General features: G+C 35.1%; 1 pseudogene; it reads left to right on the top strand.

The window, feature by feature from the left end:
- Positions 1–301: 301 nt before the first annotated feature.
- Positions 302–26,747, top strand: LOC149248643 (putative kinase-like protein TMKL1; annotated as a pseudogene).

A 26,747-nucleotide genomic window follows, 5' to 3' on the forward strand; every position in this document is an offset into this window, starting at 1 on the left:
ACACTCGCGTAGTGTGAATACATGACAAGAGCGGTAACATCGATTAGTGGGTAGTAGAGGAACAAAATCCAAGAGCTCAGATGAGCAAGGTGGGGGAAGCAACATTGTTGCTAGTGAGCTAAGTGGAAAAGCTTTGTTTGTGTGTGTTGTTGTGCAAGGTTGAGAAAGCCAATTCTGCAAAGAAAGGTCGAGAGTGCCTATGCAGAGGTAAGATACCCTGAGAGCTGCCCTGCTATGTGAGAAAGGCCGAGAGTGCATATACAGAGGTAAGAGACCCGAGAACTGCATTGCTATGTGAAAAATGTCGAAGGTGTCTGTGCAGAGAAAGAAGGTCGAGACTTGTGTGTGCATTGTGGAGATCAAGAGGCCGAGAGATGACTGTATGTTGATGAAGAGAAAAGAACATAGAGTTGTGTGGACTGTGATGAGTGACAGTTGTTGAGAAAATTAGTGTGTTGTTGCAGAGTGAGCAGAGAACAGAGCTGAGATCAGGCAGAGTGGCTGCCAATTACAAAGAACATTCAATTCCTATTTGAGTGTGGGTTGGAGCCTGCATACAAGAAGTTGGTGCTTCCATCTCTAGTGGGTGCTTGAGAAGGCTTGGGGGTTGGTTCACCCTTCAAGTTGGTGCTTGCATAAATTCAAGGGGGTGTAAGTTAGTGCTTGCAACAAATCTATGAAGTTGGTGCTTCACATGGTGCTTCTGGTAAGCTAGACATGTGTCTACAAAAGGAGGGAGTTGGTGCTTCCTACTAGTGGGTGCTAGCAAACAATCAAAGGGAGTTGGTGCTTCCTGTGAGTGGGTGCTCACAAAACACATTGATGTAATAAAGTAGGTGCTCTTATTTTATATAATAACAACAAGCTTTGGTGGTTTTTCCCCGAAATGGTTTCCACGTAAAACCTTGTGTCTCATGTGTATGATGCTCATGGTGTGTGCTTGTATGTTGATTTCATATTTCTTCCATATTATGTGTTGCTGCTGAGTAGATGGATGGTTGCCAAGTTTGAATAAGAAAAGTAAATTGGCATAAAGAAATGAAAATTAGCCTTAATACTGATTCACCCCCTCTCAGTATTAACTTTGTTTCTAACAACAACCTCTTTCACTTATATATGTGGAAGGGAATATCATTGCATTTCATCATTGACATTAACAACTAGAAGAACCTAATATTAATATAGGTCATTATGAATATGATGTTGTAAATGACACCACACTCCCATGCATGCACTATTGTATGGCTAAGCCAAGGATAGGATATCCAAGTTAGTTAATGTGGAGGCTTGAAATATGACATCAATCCCTTCAAAGATTAAGTATTATGTGGCATTTACTTACTCGAAGTGTGTGATGTAACTATTTAGGACAACCGTGTAAGTGGAATCATCATGATTCTTATTAGAGTAAGTTATGTAGTGTAATTATTATCCTAAGATATCAACTCTACAAGATACCATGGGTAACCCAACTACCATAGTTTCTCTAATCACTACCAAGAAGCATAGGAAGATAATCTCTCAAAATAGGAGAATTTCCCTCTTGATTGTCTAGTTATAAGGAATAAGAAAAAATCACTCCAATTGTCAAGGTCTTAATGAAGGGCCCATTTACGCAATAAAAGTAGGTAAAATAGTTGGTTGTAAAAAATAAACACACATATTCACTTCACCTACAAGAGTACCTTTACACTATCATGTAAATCACGCAAATGATTTTGCACTAGGTTCCCCATTACCAAATGGGAATGTATATAGAGGCTCTCTTTTGGAGAATGAGGAGATCACACCCATATTCAACGATTAATATAGAAGGGCCACATTTGACCAAGATCATCACCCTTATCGGATTTGGATTGTGTTGGTATAGAAGAAGGATGGTCAATACCAACTTTGTATTGGATATAAAACCATAGTCAAGAAACAATAAACCATCCCCATGATTGATAATCTTATTGACTCCCTATACTACTAGTGTAACCCCTTATTATTATTAGTGCAACCCCCTTATTATAATGTTGTGCCCATGTAGTCCCCATATTGTTATTATTGTGCCCCATACTAGCCCACTATTGTTATTGTTGTGCCCTTACATTATTATTGTTATGTTGGCTATGATTATATTATGACCCCTTAGACTCCTATATATAGAACGGAGGTCTTGCCATTTGTATCATCCAAGAATTGTTTATTTATGTTAAAGGAGGCTTCCCCCTCGAAGAGGCTAATTTTGAAGTTGTTCATCTATCTTTTCTATCATTTTGTGAGATGGTTTCATAACATTTGGTATCAAAGCTTTGCATTCTAGGGTTTTGCTGCTCCATACAAGCCATCGTGGAATTTTCGCTATAAAATTTTCTCTAAAACGCTTCAGAAGATAAAAGAAAACCCATTTGAGCCGAAACCATTTTGAATCTCGGGATCGAATTTCAGATCTTGTTTGGCTATATTTTCAGCGATATGACTTGAGGAAGTTAGGGTTTTTTAAAGCTCCGGAATTCCATCTCAAACATGTCATCATGGAATTTTCTCAATAATGTTTTTTTCTACGAAGGTCCAAACTATAAAATTAAAACCCATTTGAGCCGAAATCTTTGTGAATCTTGGGCCCAAATTTGAGATCTCATTTCACTATATTTTCGGAGATACGGTCCAAGACATTTAGGGTTTTGTAGACTCCCGAATTCCATTCCAAACAGGTGACCTTGGGAAAATTGTCATAACTTTGTCTCTGAGCATCAGATTGAATAATTGTAAGAAGTTACAAAAAGAGGAAAAACTGTATTTTTTTGTGTATTTTTTCAGGTTTGAAGGGAGAAAAATGACACATGGAAGGTCATACAAGTTCTCTCTACTGAACTAGTCTATAATTAGGTCATTGTAGGAGTATTGGTATAACTTTTTATTGAAGAATCCAATATTGATTTGAGTAGTGGGGTTAGAAAGTGGACTCGGAGGGCTACCACAGACCAAAATTTCAGAACTTGAAGATCTATTTACAGAGTTATAGTCGTTTAAATATCGAGCTCCTAAAAAAAAAGAAAAATAATGACTCGAATCAAGAAAATAGAAACACCTAGTAAGCAAAATTGGATGGATGATTTGAAGAATGCGATCAAAGCTAAGATAAATAGTTTTATATGTGCCATGGAAGTTAATATCGATGGTATGGAAGTAGATTTGAAGAAAGACATGGAATATTCGAAGAAAGGCATTGAAGGTTTGAAGGAAGGTGGGACAAAGCTGCTACAAGAAAGGCCTCCTAATGACAAAAAGGTAGTAGAGGAAACTCATGATGAGAAAAAAATAAATGTTAATCATGATTTCATAGAATCTAACATTGGATTGAAGACCCACCATATTCCAAAGATCGATATGAGGAAGTTTGATGGCAAGGATCCCATAACATGAATACTATAGATGGAGAAATATTTTAATCTACATAATGTGTAATTGTTACAAACGGTACGTATTGCATCTTTATATTTAGAACGAATCAATTTTTATGGTATAAAGGGATTTTTTCTCGTAAACTACTTGTCACTTGGTCAATTTTCACGAAGGAAATGATAGCACATTATGATGACACAAAGAGCAACACCTTCTTTAGCCAATTGATAAATCTCAAACAAAGGGGTTCAATGGGAGAGCACATTGAGGACTTCCAAAAAATGAATATAAGGGTAAATGATATTCTAGAGAAGTAGAGGATTGATGTCTTCATAGGGACTTTAAAGGATAACATTCAACATGAGTTTCATCTTTGGGAACCTGATTCATTGAAGAAGGTATTCAGTCTGGAAAGAAAATTTGAAAGCAAAATTATGGCAACAAAAAATCCTACCACTCACAATTATAAAGATGGAAGTGTTGTTGTTCCTAACCTTCCAAAACCAACAAGGTTGACACCACAAAAATTGGAAGAAAAAGGAGAAAACGACCTTTGTTACAATTGTGATAGAAAATACACTAAAGGTCATAAGTGTGCTGAGAAGAAATTATTTTACATTGATTGTGAAGAGGAGGAAGAAAAGGATCAAGAAACGTCAAAAGAAGAGGATATACACCAAGAACCAACCCCAGAGAAAGAAGAAATGAATCTGACTATATCTTGTAATGCATTGGTAGGAATTACCACTCCTCAAACTCTCAAGATAGAAGGACATATCAAGAAGAAAAAGGATAACCTCACTTTTGCGCAAAATCGAATGAAACAACAGGCAGATCAATATCGCAGCGAAAGAAGTTTTGATATACGCGACTAGGTATTTTTACGAATACAACCATACAACAAATGTCCCTCAAGCAAGCTAAGAAGGATAATAAATTATCACCAAATTAATGTGGTCCTTGTAAGGTGCTGCAAAAGATTGGTACTATGGCATACAAATTGGAGCTTCTTGCATCTTCCTGAGTGCCCCAGTTTTCCATGTTTCATGCTTAAATAAGGTTATAGGTGAAAAGCTCCCAGTTCAAACAATATTGTCGAAACTTGACGAGGAAGGAAAAATCATATTGGAACATGAAACCGTCACAGAAACAAGAACCCAACAACTACTAAATCGATCAATTTTAGAGTATCCCATCAAGTGGAAGAACTTACTCGTTGAAGATTCGACATGGAAGGACGAGAATTTTATACAGAAGCATCCAGAACTACTCAAGCGTTGAGGACAACACTTTTTGAAGGAGAGGTGCAGTTAGGTCCCTATACTACTAGCGTAACCCCTTATTGTTATTAGTGCAACCCCTTTATTATATTGTTGTGCCCATGTAGTCCCCATATTGTTATTATTGTGCCCCATAGAAGCCCAATATTGTTATTGTTGTGCCCTTACATTATTATTGGTATGTCAGCTCTGATTGTATTATGACACCTTAGACTCCTATATATAGAAAGGAGGTCTTGTCATTTGTATCATCCAAGAATTGTTTATTTGTGTAATGTAAAGGAGGTTGCCCCCTCGAAGAGGTTGATTTTGAAGTCGTTGATCTATCTTTTCTATCATTTTGTGAGTTGGTTTCATAACAATCTCAAATTTTCCAAGTTTTTAGGCATGATTGATCTTAAGTCAAGGTATCACTAAGTGAAAAATGTAATTGATGTGTAGGAAAGAAAATTCAAAACATAGTTACCAACTTGATGATAACCCTCGAGAGTTATCGTTTTTAAAAAAGATAAATTTAGTTATTGTCTTTACCATTGTTTTGAAAAGTTGTGCTACCAATAACACCATTTTTTCTAGTAGGGTTAAAATTACCACCCTTTGCAACCATGGTATTAACAGCTTTGTAATGTTGCAAAATAGAATAATAGACAATTTGCAAAATAGAAAAAACTTCAATTTTAGATTGACAAAAAATTGCAAGACAATATATCATTATAATCAAATATATCTTTAAAGTAAAGTTACTGAATTGCTACTTAGCTTAAAAATAGCTAAATTCAAGTGACATTATTGAATTCAAATTAGCCTTAATGGTTACAATAGGGTTTACTTATTGGTAGATTGAGGTATTTTGTTAAATGTAATTATTTTATTTCTTGAAATATAAATTGATCTAGAATAATTATGACCTATTAAAACTACTTTTAATTTCATGAAAATAACAATATTAATATGTTAAAAGTTATAATGAATTATATTATATAATGCAAAATAAAATACAAATAAAAATAAGAAAAAGTAATATTTAAAAATCCAAAATAATAAAAAACAAATAAAACTAATAAAATTTTAATGCATAAGTAAAATGCCCCATAAATATTAAAAATTAAATGTAATGAATCACGATATATATACACTTACTCTAATTTTTGAAAGATATTTCAGGCTACTCTGATTTTAAGGCATGTTTTTTTAGATAAAACAATGCATTGAACAGAATTTAAGTACCATGTCTTTCATTTCAAAATGAATAATGGTGGACGAACCAATAATCATGTGTGACTTTTTAAACATCAAAAATAAACCTCTCTTAACTATGACTTACTGAATTTGTCTAAATGAATAGTTCCTTGTGATTTGAGGAATAATTTATTAATTTATCACATTCCAAAGCGACATGTTTCACAAAACAAAACAATGTATTTATTAGTCCCTGCCATCTGGCAATGGGCAGGGACTGTAGTAATTGGAAAGCCTTGCTTTAGCATTAGTTTTGAACTGTTCAACTCTGTTATACGGTGATTATTACAAAGTTCTCAATCGCGCTGTGCCGGGATAACCAAAGTCTTCGAAGTTATTCTGCTTTGCCATCTTATTTGGCCTCTTCTCGAGGCGGAAGAGGCTGGAGCATAGCCTATTTTGCTTTCGGCCCTGTTCATTATTACTAACCGTCAACGGTTTCATTAAGAGGCTGGAGCATAGCCTATTTTGCTTTAGGCCCTGTTCATTATTACTAACCGTCAACGGTTTCATGTTAATGTTGACATTAGTTTGTATTATCGGCACAATCGTTTGCAGGTTAGGCTAAATTATTAGCACAATGGTTTGCAGGTTAGGCTATTTGAGCAGGGTCGCTGGCTACACCGCCATCTGCATGTACTACTTGTCAGCCAGATATTAAGGCTTCTTTGCAGGCAAGCCATGTACTACTTGTCAGCCAGATATTAAAGCTTCAGCCAGATATTAAGGCTTCTATGCAGGCAAGCCATGTAAGTTCTGGTCCGGGGCGAATTTGATTTCTCTGGGCATACAATATTCCGAGAGGGAGCGTTCTGATTCCGGAAAGTAGCTCAGGACCGAAACCGAATGAGAGCGAGCTGCAGTGTAATTTGCTAAGAGGAATTGCAGTGTAATTTGCTAAGAGGAATTTGCAGGATTTCCTCTTGCCCAGGAGGGAGCTGCAGTGTAATTCCTCAAGTCCCCACTGTAGGTAAGACTGTATGGAAATCTCCTATTAGTAGCCCAGGCAACCACTTTGTTAATAGTGTAATGCTTCGAGTTGAGAATAGATTTTTCCTACTGAACCATGCCTTGCCTTCTCATAAGGTTTATCTATAATTGGTGGCTGAAAGTCAAATTGCATGCATAGAGTCCCTAGTTCTGGCTAGCTTTTGTTTAAGCTGTGCTAATGCCATGGTTTCTGCAATTCAGACTTATCACTAGCCCCAGCCCAGGCTTTGCGAAGGGATGGCTCTGCTTAGGTAATATCAGGACCAACCCACAACAAGTCTTACTTCTCTTTTTTCCTGCTGTGCGAAGGGAAGGAAAAAACAAACCGTCTGTAACAAACCAACCTGTACAAAGCCCCACCAGATATGAGTGTCTTGAGCCAGGAAGGCGTAATAGATTGAAGCCAAAAACATTGCTACCGCACACATCCCTGTACAGCTCCCTTACCATTTCATGTGCTAATGCATGGTTTCTGCAATCGACCTACCCTTCTTAAGCCTTCCTTCTTCGATAAGCTTTCTTAGATGAATGACGGAGTCTGACTGTGGATAGAGGGAGAATCGAATTACTACCTGACTCTCGACTTCTACAGTGAACTAAAGCCCCTCGAGCCCCTTGAGAAGTGTTGCTTTTGGCCTGTTACAAGATTAATCTCTTTTGTTTCTCACAGGTTTTTTCTGCATTTTAATGAATATATTGCTGGCTTTTTAGGCATTTCCGTCTGGGGTCTCGATAGTCTCTGGCTGGATTTCTCTATTGTGTCTAACCTGAAATATACTCTTTGGCAACTCAGTGACGAAACCAAAACATGAACTACACGACCAGACAGGTGGACAGTCCAAAAAGTGGTGATTTATGTGCGATGATTACAAATCTTTGTATGTTACATGTTTGCATGCTTTCCGCGTGCCTTTTGGAAAGCTCTATCGGCCCACACAACCAGACAGGTGGACAGTCAGAAAAGTGGTGATTTATATGTGATGATTACAAATCTTTGTATGTTACATGTTTGCATGCTTTCCGCGTGCCTTTTGGAAAGCTCTAACAGGATGTTGAGGTGTCCACAACATGGCTTCTAACAAGATGTTGAGGTGTCCGAACATCTACAATCTCTTCCTATTTTTGGCTTGGTTTCTCGTGGTTTCTTTCTGGTCATCTATACTGCTGTTATTTTCTCATTATTATTGTTATTATTTATTCCCGTAAGCTTAAATGGTTATTATTTCTCCCTGTAAGCCTATTTTCTATGGTTGCATTAGCGCTTATAAAATGGGTGTAATTCAATGGTTTAATAGCACACAAATTGGCTTGTTACATGATGCTATATGACTGTAGTCAGGTGTCATGCATGATTTGGTATTATCGCCAGATTTAGTATATTGATTTTATCAGTCACATTGTGGGCTTTGATGTTTGCAGATTGTTGTGGGCGGAGTTGGTAATTAAGTGCTCACAAATGAAGCTGGAGAAGTTACAAGGTAGCTATTACTCCATTTTGGCTTTCATGCAATATTAAACAAATGTTAGAAATGAGGTTTTCAAATGTGATTAACTACCAGGTTCTGAAAAGCATAATGATGAGGCATCCATTCAATCCCTATCACACTCTTATGGTGTTAAGATTAGACTAAATTTGCTTCAAGCTTGACAGCTGGCTGGCTTCCATGCTTTTATTCCTGCTTAAGTGTGCATTGAGTGTGGATTTCAAATTCATTCTTGTGTAGTCTGTTGTCTTTTGCTTCTGTCAGTTTATCCTTTTAGTCTATGGTTTATACTTTACTGTATATATGTATGGCAACCAAGAAACAGAATGGGACTGAACTCTGAGAATGAGAGGCAACCAATGTAGAAAAAAAATAAAATGCCCAACAACAGAAGATGGCCTGCACAAAAAACACCCCCAATAAGATGGAAAGCCTGGCACAGTAGCACCCTAGAGATCCCAGAAGTTGCATCTTTCATTTAATGCTAATGTATAGCTGTCTCTGCTGATGGTTATTTAGTAACTGCATGTCTGCTTGTGAGTACTGGATAGTTATCCAAAGGTAAAGCTATGGGTTCTAAAGGATAACATCCTATAAATACACGAAAAATATTTACTTCCTTAATTATAGATTTGCATGATATGGCCTTCACTTGGTGCTGCATGGTCTAGGAATCGTATAAACATTTGCTTTTCCAGATATTATTTCCCTTTCTAGGCTTTGTTATTTGTAATTTCCCTTTTACCGCAGCTACTAATTTTACGGTTTCTAAATGTGAACCGAAACCATCATGATTAATAGCCTGAATAAAAATGCCAGAAGTTAAAGTGATATAGAAGATGTTATTGTGCAAACAGAGTTGAAACATTTTTTTTTAGTTGTATTTAATGATGGAGGGTTGGGGATGTAGATTGGTGTACTGTTTGATCTGAATGACTATGCTGACTGCTTTTTATCAAATACTATACAGATAACAGGCTTGGTAGCTACTTGACAGACAAACATTTCATCATGCATCCGAGAATGAACTCAAATACGGTGCTGGAACACCCCAGTGAATTTAGAGACGGTAATGAGAACAAAACTTGGCCTCAGTTTTTATCAAAACTGAGGATCAATCAACTTATGATTGGCACCTACACATCCCGGGCATTGACCAACAATCATATTCAACCTTTGAGAGCCTACTCTTGTTGTTGCATAACTCAAAGATTTTGTCAGATAATGTTGTCAATTAAGGTTATTCCCAGTATATTCAGAGTTCCCTTCTAGGTGTCATGCCTTCTAATCCTTCTCTGAACTCGTTTTTTTGGTTATAATTTATCACAAGCTATTACTATGATGGTAATGGTATATGGCTATAAGGGTTTTGCTTACAATAACAGTTAATATGGTCTCTTCTAAACATTTTGTTTAGGTTGTATCAAGCTTTTAGAAATCTAACTTTCATTTTGCAAGCTTTTCAATGGGATTCTCCCTACTTGCAGTCTAGGGCTAAGTTTTGAGTCTGAATTATCAACAATACTCGTAGAGATCGATGCTAGTCACTTAGCAATGTCAACAGAAATAAGCTTTGGCATTGTATATTGTATTGAGAACATCTCAGCTTTATGATTTCTGTGTCATTGTATATTGTATTCAGAATAGCTGGGCTTTATGAATTCTGTGGCAATGTATATTGTATTCAGAACTTCTCAGCTTTATGATTTCTGAAAGCTTATAAAATCTGTATATTATTAGCAATCCGCTGCTTTGGTCCGCTCAGCCATCTCTCATACAGTGCTTGACCTAATTTGATAGCTATGTTCACATCAGATGGTGGATTATATTGCTCACAGAATCCCAATTCAATTCTGTTAACTATAGTTTTTGCTCTGCTACATTGTGTTTGTATTCAAATTACCTACTGTAGATCGTTTGGGTTAACGCAATACTTGGGTAAAAAGGGGCTTCTGCATATGTAAGTTTTCTTCGAGTTCTAAGAAAATATTGGGTTGTTCAGAGGAATGACTATTCTTCCTGCCAGTTCTCTGCTTGATCAGCTTTTTTGACAGAGACCTGGCCCATCTGGTTTGTGATTTTCTTTGCTCCCTTGGAAATTTCTTCTGGTTTAGAAAAAGAAGCAGCTATGGATTATCATGGCGGTTTTTGTCTTTTCTTTAAATTATGCTTCAGCATTGTCCTTTTGTGGGTTTGATGATGTCTGCATTTGTCCTTCATGTTGCAGAAATGGACTACAGGGGTTATGCAATAATGGGCATTTGGATTGCAGAAGCTTTGTTGGCTATGCTAGGGAATACATCAAATTTGATAGCAACATTGGAGGAGAATGATCTTCTTTTTGTCTTACGGGTACTCAGCCGGAATTGATATTGAATCACCAGCCATAGAATCAAACCCAGACCACCTATATTACATTTTCAAGCTTAGATGCTTTCGCTTCAGCACAAGTAACTAGTTTTAACTTGATGCAGGGACTTGCTGCCTCGCAGCTTCCCTTGTTGAAATATGTAGGAGGTGGAACACATAACCTTGTCTTTAATGCTAACGTACAAATTCCCAATTTCCAACTATTACAAATATTAGATTACCTACGATAATTAGGCATTACAAAAGATAGGAATAAAACATGGCAGGTCACCAACATTCACTGCAAAATAAGAGACAAGCTCACTTAACTAATGGAAAACGAAAAACAAATATTAAATTAAAATAATAATAAAATAAAATAATTTCTTTTATAATGTTTACTTTACATATTCCACATTTAATTTTTAGTTATTTGAAATTTAATGTCACAATCAAACACATTCTGAATGAGTTATTACCCTGCAAATAATAAAAAAATAGTTAACATTATTAACATTATGTAAAACGAATATTTGCATTATTAGCGTGATCATATATAAACATCAGATTGGAAAACATTAATTGTCCCAATTATGTACACCGTATATTATATTTCTAAACTGATGGTCAGACTATATACAGCGAATACAATGACTGACTGCAATGGTTAACGGCAAGCCTCCTTCATGGTCGAGTCCTGTTTACACAACGCTAAATAGAAACAAACACGGGGACTGGGTTCTGTTAAATGTACAACTTTCATACCCAAAATCTTCACTTGCAATCTTGTAAGGAAACGGATTGCAGCTTAGGCTGCCCTGTCGGCATTTAAACTTTTTTTAGAGGGGAATATCCTCAATGAAGAAGCTTTATATTACAACATGATACAATTATATTACAACATGATACAATATCAGTACATATGTTGCGTCAATCGACAGCAACCCAACAAATCCATACAATTGTTGCGAACAACAACTCGACATATAAATGCGTGTTTCGAACGTAGGTAGGGAGGGAAATATTGCACGGTCCCAACTACCAAGGACAACAACGCGGTACGGGCATTTAAAACTTATAAATCTATCCTAACATATTTGAGTATCTGGCGATGCATCGATTCCACCGAATGGCTTGTGACAATGGAGAAGAAAACATTAGGAGCCATCGGGGTGAAACCTCATAACATCACTCTATTTCTTTAAGCTTGTGGATAGCGTACTTAAAGATTTCGAGTGTAGGGAGTATTTAAAATTAAAACATTTACTATGGACAAATCTTGGTAAGTAAGTTTAACCATTCTCATATTGGGATGAGTGACAATTTTTTAACCATTTTCACATTAGGATGACTGAAAAAGAGCTTTGGTTTTTAAGAATAAGAGTAAATAATTATTCATTTTATTAATGATTTTAATTATTGGTTTTTTTTAATTAATTTTATTTTAATTTTAATAGATATTGGTTAAAATTATAAGTTTGAGTTGTATTATTTTTTTATTTTAAGTGTTTTAAGAGTTTTTAAATTTGTGAATTTATTTATAAAATAATTAAAAATATATTTTAAATAATTAAAAATCACAATCTCACTTGAAAATGTATTGTTGAAAATTTTAACTAGAGAAAATATTTTATTAATTAAATAAATATTAAATATTATAATTACACTATAAGACGTTTCTCTTTGAAAAGAACACTCCGAATGTCACTCTACACCATTTGGCACTGTAGATCTTGTGTTAGATGATTGAACTATTATGAGTCGTTAGATGCGAGTTGTAGTTGGTTAGGTGTGTTAGTTTCTAATAGAAGATTGAAATATTATGAGCCGTCGGATGCAAGTTTTAGTTGGTTAGGTCTGTTAGTTTCCCTATCATTCGTGATGAAGGAGGAGGTTGCTCATTCGTCTTCGTGTTGTACCCAAAGCATGGCGCCAATCAACTTATAGTTGTGAGTTCTTGGAGCAACGAAAGTTGCTTGGCTTCTCTGTCTTTGTGTTGTACCCAAAGCATGGTGCCAATCAATTGATAGTTGTGACTTCTTGTAGCAACGAAAGCTACTAGGCTGCTCTATCAAATGCGAGCAACCAGAAAAACCAAGCTCTTGAAATGTTGGGAAATTTTAGTGGAGATGGAAACCAGAAGATCGAGGGCAAGGGTTTAACATACTCTATAGAAGATATATAAGCACAACAGAGTTTGAGTAAACATAGTGTCCAAATGAACGAACCATGCCAACATTTACCGTCTCAATTGCACACATTACCACTTGATTTACATAAAAGTGTGTCTTCCACAGATGATTCTTTAGGTATTTATTTTTTACAAGAAACTCTATTCAATCTATAAGAAGGAGGTCGCTCACTCATCTTTGTGTTGCTCTTGAAATGTTGGGAAATTTTAGTGGAGATGGAAACCAGAAGATCGAGGGCAAGGGTTTCACATACTCTATAGAAGATAGCCAAGCACTACAGAGTTTGAGTAAACATAGTGTCCAAATGAACAAACCATGCCAACAACCGTCTCAATTGCACACATTACCACTTGATTTACATAAAAGTGTGTCTTCCACAGATGATTCTTTAGGTATTTATTTTTTACAAGAAACTCTATTCAATCTATAAGAAGGAGGTCGCTCACTCATCTTTGTGTTGTACCCAGAGCATGGCGCCAATCAATTAATAGTTGCGAGTTCTTTGAGAAACGAAAGTTGTTTGGTTGCTCTGTCAGATGTGAGCAACTAGAAAAACCAAGCTCTTGAAAAACTAGAACATTTTACTGGAGATGAGAAACCAGAAAATTGAGGGCAAGGATTAAGGTACTCTGTAGAAGATGGTCGAGCACCACTGAGTTTGAGTAAACATAGTGTTCAAATGGATGAAAAATGCCAACCTTTACCATCTCAATTGCACACATTACCACTTGATTTGGATAAAAGTGTGTCTTCCACAAATGATTCTTTAGGTATGGAAAGAGATAGATGTAGCATAAGCGAAATCCATGCTTCTGGATCTCTGCACATCTTGTAGATCTTCTTTTAGATGGTAATGATTTGAGAAGTTATATACGAGAGCCTGATTTTCCTAATGTTACATGAAATAATTTACAAATTTTAGACTTGAGTAGCAACAATCTGTAAGGGCCCGTGCCTTTGTTTCTTAGATAGTTTCATGGCCTGCAAGAGTTGGATCTGAGCAATAAAGCTATTTGGTACAATACCTGAAGCTCTTGTCCAGCTGAATTTATGAAGTTTGAATTTGGCTCTTAACAATCTCAGTGGACCCATTCCGGTGTTTTCATTGAGTTTTGGTAGTGAGTCATTTGCAGGAAATAGGCTCTGTGGGCCTCCTCTTGCACCTTGTGCAGGAACTCAAGTTCATAGGCATTCTGGATTGAGCCCTGGGGCAGTTGCAGGAATTGTTATTGCATTGATGAAAACCATTGTTGTCTGTGTGTCCTTGTTGATAGGCATTGGAAGTGCCCACAATATGAAAGTGTTGGGAGGAGGAGGGGACCCCTCTTTGAATGAATTGGAAGATGAAGAAACAGGGGAGGGTAGATTGGTGGTTTTTGAAGGTGGGGATAATCTCATGGTTGAGGATGTGTTGAATGCAACAGGTCAAGTATTGGGTAAGACCAGCTATGGAATTGTCTACAAAGCCAAGCTTAGCCAAGGAGGAACTATTGCTCTAAGGCTTCTCAGGGAAGGGACTTGAAGGACCGAAAAGAACTATGGCCTGTAATTAAGGATTTGGGTGGCCTTCATCATGAAAATATAGTTCCTCTCAGAGAATTTTATGAAAGAACAAGAGAGAAGCTTCTTGTACATGATTATCAGAAGAAAGGCAACTTGGATGACCTTCTTCATGGTAAGTTGTCATTTTGAAACCCAAGACTAAGGAAGATATTCTCTCTTGTCCTTGCTTTTGCAAATGCTCGAGGTGGGAGGCCCTCTTTGAACTGGGATAACACGCACAAGATTGTTCTTGGAGCGACAAGAAGACTTGCCCACCTTCACACTAGGCTTGAAAAACCCATAGTTCATGGCAACCTAAAATACACGAATGTTTTGGTGGATGAAAACTATATGGCATATCTTACTGATTATAGTCTAGACCAGTTAATGACCTCGCCATCTACTACTCAAATGATAAATGCAGCTACACTTTAGGGCTAGATGACATTCTCCTGTTAGAAATACTCATTGGGAAGAAACCAGGAAAAAATGAGAGCTCTGACGAATTTTTGGATATTCCTTCTATTGTGAAGACTATTGTATTGGAGGAGAGCACGATGGATCTGTTTGATGTTGATATCTTGAGGGGATTAAGAAGTCCTATAGATGCACTACAACAAAACCAGCGATTAGCGTCCCTTTTTACTTCTTTTTTTGCATCTAGAGCCCATTTTTGGTGCTATTTGCATCCATTTATCAAATATGGTGCAAAACTTGACACAAAATTTGCATCAAGTTTTGCACCAAATCTTACACCAAGTTTAGCACCAGGTATTGCAATAGGTTTTGCACCACGTTTTGCACCAAATTTTATGCCAAGTTTTATGTCATCCTTTGCTCCAGGTTTTGTTCCAGGTTTTGCATCAATTTTGGCAAGTATTTTTGTTTGACATACTTTTGCATCCTCATTTGCATCCACTTTTTGCACCTACACTTGCATCAACTTTTGCATCCTTTTTTGAATCCTTTTTTAAATCATTTTTTGCATCCATTTTTTCATCCATTTGTGCATCACTTTTGCGCCACGTTTTACATCGAGTTTTGTGTCTAGTTTTGCATATAATTTTGCATCTACTTTTGTTGCATCCACTTTTCCATCTTGTTTGGCATCCATATTTACATCCTCTTTTGCATCTATTATTTTACCCACTATTGCATCTAATATTTTTGTGCCACAATTGGCACCTAGTTCGGCACCTCCTTTTGCACCCACTTTTGATTATAATTTTGCATCCACGTTTGCATCCTCATTTGCATCTAGGTTTTCATCAACTACTACATCTATTTTTGCATCCCTTTTTGTATCCAATTTTGGACCAGGATTTGCATCGGGTTTTGTGTCTCGTTTTGCATCTACTTTTGCATCGACTTCTATTGCATCCACTTTTGCATACAATTTTGCATCCACTGTTACACCCATTTTAAATTTCACTTTTTGCATCCCTTTTTACATCTTCATTTGCATCATACTTTGATTCTTTTTTTTCATCTATCATTACATCCACTTTTGTTATGCCATAATTTGCACCATGTTTTGCACTCACTATTGTATCCACTTTTGCTTCCAATTTTGCATCCATGTTCACATCCTCTTTTGCATCAAATATTGCATCTATTTTTTCATCCACTTTTGTGTCAGGTTTATGCATTGGGTTTTGCATCTCGTTTTGTATCTACTTTTGCATCTACTTCCATTGTATCCATTTTTTTCATCCAATTTTGTTTTGCCTGTTGCATCAATGTTTGCTTCCACTTTTACATCCATTTTTGCATCTTATTTTGCATATTTTTTGTCTATTGTTACATCCACTTTTGTTGCACCATATCTTGCGCCTACCATTGCAACCACATTTGCTTCCACGTTTGCATCCACATTTGCATCCTCTTTTGTGTTCAAGTTTGCATCAGATATTGTGTATGTTTTTGCATCCCCTATTGTATCCACTTTTGTTTCATCCATTTTTGCATCTACTTTTGTGTCCGTTGTTGCATCCACATTTGTTTCACCACAGTTTGTGCCAAGTTTTACACCTACCATTGGACCCATGTTTGCTTCCACTTTTTCCTTCATGTTTGCATCCAAGTTTGCATTGACAACTGCATCTACTTTTGCATCCACTTTTGTGTTAGGTTTTTCATGTTGTTGTGCATCTACTTATGTTGTATCCACTTTTCATCCAATTTTACTTCTATCGTTGCCCCCATTTCTATGTTCGCTTTTGCATCCCTTTTCCAACACTCATCATATTTTCTGCATTGATGATATTCCTTATGGCATTGACAATTATGAACAATTGATGACAATGTCAATAATATTGACAATGATGAAAATGAAGATGATGGTGATGACATGAATTGTGATTATGATGATAAAGACGATAGTGGTTACAATGACATTAATGATGATGATGGCAATGATTATGATGATGAAGACGCTAATGACCTTGGCGAATCTTCCCAATTTTAGATGTTGTCATTGTCATAATCATAAGCATTATCTTTGGTGTCATCATCATCATTTTCATCTAGGTCATCATCAAAAACAATAATGGCATGAATGATGATGATGATTACAACAATGTTGATAGAAATTACATTAATGATGATGATGGGGATGATAAAAATGACAATGACGATGATAATGGTGGTGATGATGATGATCATCGATCATCTCTCAAAAATAGAGTTGTTATTTCTCTTACGTATATCAATGTGTCCTAAACAACCCTTTTCTAGCACTGATCACATTTTTTGGGTTGATGATATTTCTTACAACGTCTATAATTATAAACAATTGCAGACAATGTCCATAATGATGATGATGATGGAGCTGATGATGATGGCATGAATGGTGATTATGATGATAATGTAATGATGGCAATAACGATGACAAGGGTGATGGTGATGATGATGACAATGATTATGATAATGAGAATGAACAATTACTAGTTTCACTACCATCTTCTGGATACATATTACTATCATACTTTTTAAATTTTCTGTCTCTCTTCAGGTATCTTACTATAATGGTGTTGTCAACACTAGAAAGATATCTTGTTGTAATGGTGGTTCTAATGTTAGCACTAGCAAAGTTTTTGTTAAATTTTGGTTAAAAAAAATCGATTTATGCAATTATTTTGACAATCTATGTAAAAAAGTAAATAACATCCAATTATTTTGACTGTAGTCCCATTGATTATCATGAATTCACCAGTCTGAAGACCATCTTCTACATACATATTATTATTAAACTTTTTGCATTATATCCCTCTTATATCTTGTTGTAATGGCAATATTAGCACTAAAAAAATATCTTGTTGTAATGGTGATGTTAGTATTAGCACCAAAAAAATCACTAAATTTTGGTAAAAAAAGGTTTATCATTTATTTATTTTTAATTTGGGAAATTTTTGTTTTTATTTTTTCTGTTTTTAATTCTATTTTTATGCAGTAATAATTTTTTTGGTTGAATTTTGGTAGTAACTAGTTTTTGGTCGAATCATATGTATTAACCATGTTCTTTATGCTACAAGTCTAATTGTTGGGACAAAATTGCTCTTTCAAATAAGTTGCAAAAGCTATTTTACATCCATTGTTGCACCCATGTTTACACCCACTTTTACATCCCTTTTTGCATCCTATTTTTCATCTTCATTTGCTTCTTTTTTTGCATCTATCATTACATCTACTTTTGTTGTGACAAAATTTGTTCCATGTTTTGCACATACTGTTGTACCCACGTTTGCTTCCAATTTTGCATCCATCTTCACATCCTCTTTTGCATAAAATATTTCATCTATTTTTGCATCCACTTTTGTGTTGGGTTTTGCATCTCATTTTGTATCTTCTTTTGCATGTACTTCCATTTCATCCATATTTTGCATCCAATTTTGTTTCTCATGTTGCACCCATGTTTGCATCCACTTTTACATCCCTTATAGCGTCTTGTCTTGCATCTAAGTTTGCATATTTTTTTGTGTCTATTATTACATCCACCTTTTTTGTGCTATTATTTGTGCCATATCTTATGCCTATCATTGCAACCCACATTTTCTTCCACTATTGCATCCATATTTGCATCCTTTTTTGTGTCCAAGTTTGCATCAAATATTGTTTATGTTTTTTGCATCCCATTTCGAATTTACTTTTACATCCAGTTTTGATTTGTCTAGTTTTGCAACTAATTTTGTGTTCACTATTGCACCCATGTTTGGCCCATGTTTACATCCCTTTTTTCATCCAAGTTTTCCTCCTTTTTTCATTCAAGTTTGTGTCCCCTTTTTTTTACATTCATTGGAGTATCCACATTTGTTTCACCACAATTCATGCTAAGTTTTATGCCTACTATTGTGCCCATGTTTTCTTCCACTTTTTCATCCATGTTTGAGTCCTATTTTGTGTTCAAGTTTGTATGAACTATTGCATCTACTTTTTCATCCACTTTTGTTCAATTTTTCTGTCTTGTTCTGCATCTACTTATGTTGTGTCCACTCTTCATCCAAATTTACGTCTATTTTTACCCCCATTTTTTTGTTTACTTTTGCATCCATTTTCCAACACACATCATATCTTTTGCATTGATTATATTTCTTATGACATTGAAAATTATGAACAACTGATGACAATGTCAATAATTATAACGATGATGATAATGAAGATGATGACGATGACATGAATTGCGATTGTTATGATAATGACAATGATGATAAAGACGATGGCAGTTACAATGACAATGATGATGATGCTAATGACCTTGGCCATTCCTCCCAATTTTTAAATGTTATCATGGTAAAAATCATAATAATTATCTTTGGCGTCATCTTCCAAGTCATCATCATCTGATCATCATTATCATTATTTTCATCTTGGTCATAATCAAGAACAATAATGGCATGAATGATGATTATGATGTTCATGATGAAGATGACAAAAATTATGATAAAACTTATATTAGTTATGATGATGGGGATGATGACAATTATAATGACGATGATAATGGTAGTGATGTTGATGATCATCAATCATTTCTAAAAAATAAAGTGGTTATTTTTCTTTCATATATCATGTGTCCTAAGGTTGGTGATATTTCTTATGATACCTATAATTATGAACAATTGACAACAATATACAAAATCATGATGATGATGATGATCATGAAGAAGACATGAATGGTGATTATGATGATAATGAAATGATGACAATAATGATCACATTGATGGTGGTGATGATGGCAATAATGAAGATGATGACCCTCCCTCTAAACTAGCGAGGTACTCATAATGAGACAAAAAAGTACTCTCAAGTTGAAATATTCATATAAGAAGGGATCTAGATTGATAAGCATCAATGATGATTTACATCATCAGAGCCAAAATTTTCAAAATAGTAAGGCCTTGACTAACAAGTTTATCTCTCCATTAGATCAGAGCACAATGTTGGGAGGCATAAATTTGGACACCACTGCCTTTCAAGGCACTTACCCCACCAAGATGTTTACCAGGTATGTCCTCACATGATCATTTCCTAATCCACTATCATAATATTTGACACCAGAAAATGTCAATCCTCATGACTATTCTTATCTTGGATTAATGTACTTGACTTATGGCGATTAGTCCTAGTCAATGTCCAAATTCTCAAAGAATATTGGTCCCAAATGTTTATCCAATCCACCATTATCCCTACTAGTGCCTTTACTAGGCTTACGATTGTTAATCCTAGCCATAGTACATGACATATGGATAACATGGTGTCTACCCTCACTCCCTCTCAACCAGGGAGGAAACATCCACAAGCATAAGATTTTCTCAAGAATACCCATCATTTTCGTAGAGAATAACATCATTAATTTGATTTCATCACATGACGACTTTATGATTAAGCATTCATAGATTTGTGGCAAAATATTTCCCCTTTTGTATTTGTGATGAAATACAATAAAAAAGTGAAAGCCAAAATCATTAAACATACACTATATTGATTTATCTAAGTCTAAACTCTAAGGTTGAAGTGAAAATTCATGTAAATCTTATATCTATGAGTTGTGCCAAACTTATGAAAACCTTATTCCATAAGTCCTATATATAAGAAAATGAAAAAGAAAGAAAAATAAGGGCCAATAAATGGTAACTCATGTATTCACTCCCTCTTTGGAAAATATATGAATATATACACTCCTAGTCACACTTGATCACATGTATGTGATGGTTAAATCATGAATTCTTCTTTTCTCCTTGCATTTTCACTTCATCATTTAAGCACCTAATTGAGGATCTAAGGAATGTTTGTTTCCTAAGGCTTTCATGTCTACTCTTGGTTTACTTATGTCAAACTACTGTCAATTTATGTGACAGAGTGAAATACATAAGTTTGTGGAGTTATTATAGAGATGTATTGAGTTCGTAACCACACACACATGTATTACATCTCATTGATCCACATGTGTGGGTTGGAGACTCATTTCTTGACAACTTTAATGGAGACTACTTTGTGGCTTTAATGGTATAGCTTACAAAATATCTTGTTAAACATTTCAATTCATTCTTTCTTTTCCTCAAGACACTTATAATATTGAAGTCACTCCCAACAATCCATAGAGATGGGGAGTATAAATTACTTGTGCTAGAAATAGAATTGAGAAATAGAGGTTTTCCATTTGCGATATTGGAGTCATAGACATTGGATACATGGTAGTAGTCCTCAATGTCAATTAACTAAAATTGTATTGTCATAATGCGAAAAGAGGTAAACATATTGGTAACCTTAATGTCTTAATCATTTCAAATAATAACCATTCCACCCAAGTATCTCTAAGCGTCAATCACTACTACTTGGAAATTCCTCCCCCATTTTCTAATTATATGAGGTTGAACCTCACTTAATATTTTTTCTTCTTATATCAACATTATTTATGGGTGCTTTGCATACCATTTTTCTTTTAGGAGTTTGTTTTCGCTTACTATTGATGCCCCTCATGTTCCAAGACTATTTTCATCAAAAATTTACATAGAAAGAAAGTATAAAGTGACTAAAAAGAAACATGTCTCAAGATTTAAGTGCTTGGACAATTCCACTTCATGACTCCTATATTTCCTTAACCTGGGACCAAATGGTGAACTTGATGGCCTTAAGGGAAATTGATCAATGAAAATCTAAAAAAGAGGTGATTTTTGACTTTATCACATACAATTTAATATACTAAAAAAAATATCCATAACAATTTCATCAATCAATGAATCATTAAAAAAAATATCCAAAACAATTTCATCAAGCAAAGAATCATTGCATTATAAAATACAATCTATAAACATTTTGAGAAAGTTTTGCTAAAACATGCTTAAAAATCAGCATATTTAATATTAATATTTAACAATAACATGGACAATAACACATTTTGATAAATTAAATAACATATTATCAAGCCTAAAAAATGTCACTAACTGAAAACTACAAAGCATGCAACTAATGGAAGTGACCACTCAAGGCCACCACAAGACAATTAATCTATTAAGACCAAGATTAATGGGGACAAAGATCTATAAAGGACAAAGGAAAACCTATTTTAACTTTATTGTTTTATTAGCCTGGTTCAAGATGAACATTTCAAGATATCATGAAGAACATAATTAGTTTTATTGCATTAAGAAAACCCAAGCACATTCTATAACTTAGTAAGAAAGAGATGTATAACACCCATCTCAGCAACACAACACATGACATTAAGTTACTTTACTATATATAATTTAAACTCCTATCATAAAATCACAAATTTAGCATGAATGGAATGTTTAAAATCCATTTTTATAAAAACAAAATATAATTTTTCTTATAGAAAAATATACCAAAAACTAAATATATTTTTCTAGAAAAAAAAAATACTAAAACTAAATATATATTTTAAAAAAAACTAAAACATAAGCAAACTAGAATTTGAATTTGACATTCTTGGTCACTTTCGGAAACATATGGTGGAATGTAATCTCTTTATCCTCATCTTTAGCTTTTTCCTAAAAAATAAAAGCATACAAAAGTGGGAAAGAGCCATAAAGCATGGGGAAGCTTTTTCCTAAGCACAAAAGCATCTAAAAAGTGGAAAATTCCTTTTTTATATGAGGAAACATTATTCACCCAAAAGATTTTTCCCAAATTGAACTATTGAGGAATTTTGGAAATCTTCATAGCCTCCACTTTCCTATATATTAGAGGCTTGGCCATTGAAAAAATGATGGGAATTTTGTATTGTCACGCTCTTGAGATCTGTCTTGAGAGGGAGAGTTTTGGAGCTATGAGTTGGGGGAGGTGATGTTGCAACTATATCTGATTGTTGTAACTTTCCTCCAACTCCTTTATTCATATAGATCAGTTGTTCTTCCTTCCATATGTTTCTATTCATTCTTTACTTCTTCTATTTAACTAATGTATGCATGGGTTTTTGGTTTATATTTATTTATTCAATAATATTTATATGTTTTTTATAGTTTTGATTATTAAGATATTATGTTGTGAAGGTTGCTTTATTCTCTCTCTTATGTGTAGGACCAAGCTTTGGAGCTAGCTAGGAGCGCTTCTTGGCTATACGAAAAACTCCAAGAAGACCTGCATGCGAGGACTCACAAGAATTCATTCTCTTTTTCTTAATCTATACTCTACATCTTGATCTACTACGAATCCTAAGCCTTAGAACAACCTTTCTCTTAATTGGTTTGTCCTAGGTTTCTGAGATAAACTGAGAGGGTTTTGTTTTCATCTAACCATGCATTAAATCCTACAACAAAATGATATTTAGAAAATTTAATATATTTCACTATGTAAATGAACTTAGTAAAATGAACCCATAGAGGTGGTCATAAATGGAAATAAAAGTAAAACTCTAAACAAGAAGCCAAAAGTGGATTTAACCATGGATGAAAAATTGGGAGTAGAATTGGATGTTAAACTAGCCATCAAAACAATATGCAAACAATGACACAAAAAGGTTTTTAAAGTAAAATTAAAAAAGGGTGCAACACTAGACACAAAGAAGGGAACAAAATAGGGCATATGAAAGGATACCGAATTGGGTGCAAACAAGGATGCAAAAATGGACACCAAAATGAGGATGCAAAGAATGGTGTAAAATTAGGATGCAAAAAGGATGTAAGAAAAGACACAAAACAAGATGCAAAATGGGACTAAAAAATGGTGAAACCAAGGATGTCAAAGATGATGCATAACTAGATGAAAATTCCAACTAAAATCTAGGTGCAAAATGAGATGCAAATGTGGACACAAAATGTGGCAGAAAAAAGGATGCAAATTTGGAAGCCAAAAAGGATGAAAAACTAGATACCAAAAAGGATGTAAATTTGGACATAAAAAATGGTGCAAAATTGGACACAAAAGAAGAAAAAATGGTGCAAAAATGGGCATAAAAATGGCTCAATTTTGGATGCAAATTGAGATGCAACATTGGATGTAAAACGATGCAAAAAATCATTCAAAACTTGGTGCAAAAACAAATGCAAAAGTAGACGAAAAAATGGCTCAAAAGTGAACGTAACAATAGACACAAAATGGGCATGGATGCAATAGGTGGATGCAAATATATGGTTCAACATAGGATGCAAAGGTGGATGCAATATATGGTTCAACATAGGATGCAAATTTAGATGCTCAAAAGGATGAAAAATTGGATGCAAGAAATGGTGTTAAAAATGATGCTAAATTGGATGCAACAAATGATGCAAAATTAAATGCAAAATATGGTGCAAAATAGGATGCAAAAAAGGGAGATAAATAAAATGCAAAAGTGGATGCAAAAAATGGTGCAAAAATGCATGCGAAATTTGGCACTAAATCAGATTCAACATATGGTGCAAAATTGGATGGAAAAGATGGTGTAAAAAAAGGCAGAAAAATTGGCACAAAAATAGATGTAAAAATAAGTACAAAATTAGAAGCAAAAGATGGCATAAGACCAGATGCAAAAATTGGCACAAATTGGATGTAAAAAAAGGCGCTAAATAAGATGTCAAAGATGGTGTAAAAATCGATGCAAATTATGACACAAAAATAGAAGCAAAGAATTCCACAAAAGAGGAAGCAAAAAATGATGCAAAAAAATGCAAAAAAAGGCACAAAACTAGAAGCAAAACCTGTTGTAAAACCAAATGAAAATCTTGGTGCAAAATATGATGCAGAAAATGATGGAAAATTTGGCGTAAAAAAGATGCAAAATTTGGTGCAAAAAAGGACGCTTTAAAAATTGTACAATAGAGCCAGATTTAGCACCAGGTTGCTCATCCCAATTGAGAAAAAAATGCACTAGAATCTGGTGCTAAATCTAGCGCAAATTGCCTGTTTTGTTGTAGTGATGATGGATTACTTCGAGCATTGTAACAACTTGCCATGGGTTGTTGTGCACCTTCTCCATCGATGAGACCAGATATTAAGGTTATCATCCAACAACTTGAGGAGATAAGGTTTAAGACTCATTATGTTTTATATACTCCCATTGATACTAGGAGTGAACTAGCGCTTGCATTTTAGCTTCATGTTCATTATTTGTACTCACCTTTAGGCAGCTTTTTGCCTCTCCATTTGCATTCTTTACTCTGCTTTTTATATTGCTTTGATGTAATCTTTAATGTAGAAGACATCTTTCAAATCCATGGGATTAAATTCCTGAGGAGGCAACAATGGAAAAATCCAAATTTGCATGGTTATACCCTAGCAGTAGGGATGAATTTAATTAGGTATCCACAAAGTTGAGGTATTGGAAGGTATTTCAATTTTATTTCCCTTGTGAGGACCCTGTGGTTGGCTTTAGTGTATGGGGTTTTTAGTGAACTTCCCCAATCATTCAAATTTGTATGGCAATTGAAGAAGTTCATCTAAAATGTCAAATTAAACACTAGCACAGGGTCCTCCCTGAATAGCAGTAGGACTAGCAAACATGATCTCCATTTTTTTTGCTTGTGTTATGCACTTCCGCATGAAAATATAGTCCCTCTTGAAGAATTTTATGAAAGAACAAGAGAGAAGCTTCTTGTATATGATTATTAGAAGAAAAGAAACTTGGTTGACCTTCTTCATGATAAGTTGTCATTTGAAACCCAAGGCTCAGGAAGATTTTCTCTGTGGTCTTTTGTTTCTTCTCCAAAATTAGGAAAATTGATTAGATTACATCCTCCATTCATAGGATATCAACTGTACATGGATTACAAAGATTCAAATAAAGTTTGGCCTTGAAAGCTGGTTATATCCTCTATGACCAAGAAAACGACATTCGTAGGGTCTTGTGAAATGGGCCATTGCACTGATATAACTCATGGCCTTTTGGCCTTTGCATTTTAGAGTTTTTATATTGTTGACAAGACATGAATTTCACTTCCAAAATAAATGTAGTTCTCCCAAATATATAGCACAAGTAGCAAATACTATCACTTTACCTGGCAAGTATCCACCGTCTGCTTCTACTTGAAAATTGAGGTTCAGATTGCAATAATAAGATTCAAGAGGCCATGGTATAACCAGATATTAAAAAAATATGAAGAATGCACTAGAGTTCTGCATCTCAAATACACTTAAGTTAGGCTCTAGATTCAATATGAAGTCTTGCAATGCTCTCTTCTTCATTCAGGGAAATCCTCATCTTGTAGGTTTGTGGGCTCAGTCCTTACTTTCTCTTACTGATGCAAAATGGTCCTTGCTTTTACAGATGCTCGAGGTGGCAGAACCTCTTTGAGCTGGGCTTGTAGGCACAAGATTGTTCTTGGAGCAACAAGACGACTTGCCCACCTTCACACTGGGCTTAAAACACGCATCATTCATGGCAACCTCAAATACAATAATGTGTGGGTGGATGAAAACTATGTGGCATATCTTACTGATTATAGCCTAGACCAGTTAATGACCCCTTCGTCTGCTACTCAGATGATGAATGCAACTACACTTGAGGGCTACAAGGCATTCACATGTTAGAAATACTCATTGGGAAGAAACCAAGCAAGAATGAGAGCTCTAACGAATTTGTGGATTTTCCTTCTATTGTGAAGATTACTGTATTGGAGGAGAGTATGTTGGATTTGTTTGATGTTGATATCTTGAGGGGATTAAGAATTCTTGTAGATGATGGATTACTTCGAGCACTACAACTTTCCATGGGTTTCTATGCATCTTCTCCATTGGTGAGACCAGATATTAAGGTTGTCATCCAACAACTAGAGGAGATAAGGCCTAAGACTCATTCTTCTTTATATACTCCCACTGATACTAGGAGTGAACTAGCACTTTCATTTTAG

This window comes from Pinus tabuliformis, chromosome 7 (assembly GCF_031772625.1).
Source record: "Pinus tabuliformis cultivar Carrire ecotype Pingquan chromosome 7, CPIR1, whole genome shotgun sequence".
Taxonomy (NCBI): domain Eukaryota; kingdom Viridiplantae; phylum Streptophyta; class Pinopsida; order Pinales; family Pinaceae; genus Pinus; species Pinus tabuliformis.